Source organism: Gymnoscopelus braueri (genome assembly GCF_963280865.1).
Source record: "Gymnoscopelus braueri genome assembly, chromosome: 4".
In the NCBI taxonomy this organism is placed as follows: Eukaryota; Metazoa; Chordata; class Actinopteri; order Myctophiformes; family Myctophidae; genus Gymnoscopelus; species Gymnoscopelus braueri.
In genome coordinates, this window is record NC_137605.1 from 18,410,798 (window position 1) to 18,413,199 (window position 2,402).

Genomic DNA, 2,402 nt, shown 5'->3' on the forward strand with positions numbered 1-2,402 from the left:
ACCCTGCTCCTTTCCTAAATTAATTTCTCCACTGCTGTTTTATATAATATAATGCTATTCTTTAGCTCTAAATCTGTCTTTTGAATATTTACGTGTCTCTATTGTAGCTCTCCTTGCTGTCTATTATCATCCTACACTCAGACAGAGATCTTTAGAAGAATTAGGTGAGCTTTTATCTAAAATCTGAATTGACTTTGACGACATTAGCTACAACTTCGATACAAAACAATTCATCAGTTTACTAGAATCATTTCATTTCAAACCTATTACTGGGTCCACCCATACAATAGGTCACACACTCGACCTTGTCTTTTCCAAATGTCTTGATATTGCAATAACAGTGCAATAACTTGGAGAAACAGTGAAAAAGTAATCATGACAAAAACAATCTGCCACAGAGAAAAATCTAATTGCAAATTGACTATGAGATCAATAAAAATGCACTCTTATTGCACTGTTAGAATAAAGATATGAAATATGCCAGGCATTTCTCAATTGATTAACAATAATCAGAGTAATGCCTCATTTCTATTCTCTTCAATTGACAAAATGTATTAATTCCTCATGAGTTTATATCTATGGCCAAACGTGATTAATTTGCTGTAGGTTTTTATTTTCAGGGAAACGTCCATCATGTTAGAGATAATATATGAATTTGATCTACAAGCTCTAAATCGCCTATTTTCGAATAGCCAAAGTATAAAATAGGGTTAAAGTGGTTACAATTATTTGTATATGTCAACTCATTTTGCTGGGGACCCCCTGAATATATTACCAATATCACCAGAAGAGCATTTTGATCACTAAACAAAATGAATGCTTTCATCTCAAGCAGGATGGATTAATGTAACACTCTGTTCGCAGGATTATCCAAACAATGCAGCAGCCACAGTCCTTACATGTACACATACATTTGAACGCATTACTGAAATCACTTCATTGGCTCCTCTCTCTCTCTCTGTGTGTGTGTGTGTGTGTGTGTGTGTGTGTGTGTGTGTGTGTGTGTGTGTGTGTGTGTGTGTGTGTGTGTGTGTGTGTGTGTGTGTGTGTGTGAGAGAGTGTGTGTGTGTGTGTGTGTGTGTGTGTGTGTGTGTGCGTGCGCGTGCGTAGCTGCATGCTCATAATACACACTGGTCACACTTTTTTCTTGTACAGTTGGTTACATGTGCGGCTGGCTATGTACAGTAATAGGTACTGTAGGGGTTATGTTGATGTTTTGAAATTTTTTATTTATTTCATGAATATTAATATGTGGCTGTGGAGATTGGAGGAGTGACAGAAGGCATTATCAGTTAATGCAGGGGGCTTTAGGTGAAATATAAATAGATCTTTATAAGTGTTGTGGAATTCTGGATCAATCAGTAAATTGATGAGGGAATAGAAGTCGAGACAATATTGTTTAATTTTTTTTAAAGATATGTTTGGGGGGCTTTTCTGCCCTTTTTGATGGTACAGCAGGTAGACAGGAAACAGGGAGAGAGAGACGGGGAGTGACATGCAGCAAAGGTCACCGGGACACGGGATTGGAACCTGCAATGCGCTGTCAGGCTGTATTAGAGCCTATGTGGTATGCACCTGGACAGCTAGGCCAGCAGGCACCCCTATGAGATAATCTAGGCGGTGATGCTTATGCTGTAATGTAGATGATATCATGGGGAGAAGTACAATAGCGCTCAGGTCGGTAGTACGGTAATTCTGCCAATGAGCACAGGGATCAGACAATAGTTATACTAGCTGCTTCAAGGACAAGCTGAACCATAACAAGACAGGCTGTAACCAAAACAATAGCTATCAGGTCTAGCGGAGACCTTCTTGGCTCCTACAAGCTACCAAATATTATGTCATATCATAATGTATTATAAGTACTATAAGTGATGGTAAAATATAAAGGTTAGATATAAGCAACCATAATAACAATGTCATATAATGTATCATTCTTCTGCAATGAGACAAACAAAACTGCAAAAACTCTGCTTTGACCCACATTATGCACTTAAAACCATGCACTTTAAGACAGTAAGTCAGTAAGTAAATAGGTCAGAGTGGCTTATTGTTGGTATCAGCCAAGCAACGAGAGCGTCTATCCCCTTTACAATGTGCTAGACCCCTGGGAGATGTATTGCTGGGGTGGAGTGCCACACCTACCATCAGCACCCAGTATCGCATGTCTTACCCAAGCCATGCTGCTTGTAGCCCGGGATGGAAGCCAAGACCTTGCGATTCAAAGGCGCGCATTCTACCCACTGAGCTACCCGGGCACAAAAACAAATTACCCTAAAATGTTCATTAATTGACCTTAAAGAGCTAAAAACATTCCCTCCTAAGCACATGATTTTTGGGCGGTGAAACCGCCCCTATAAGTGAGATTTGGAAAAATGTACAAATATCTTGGGCAGTGAAAC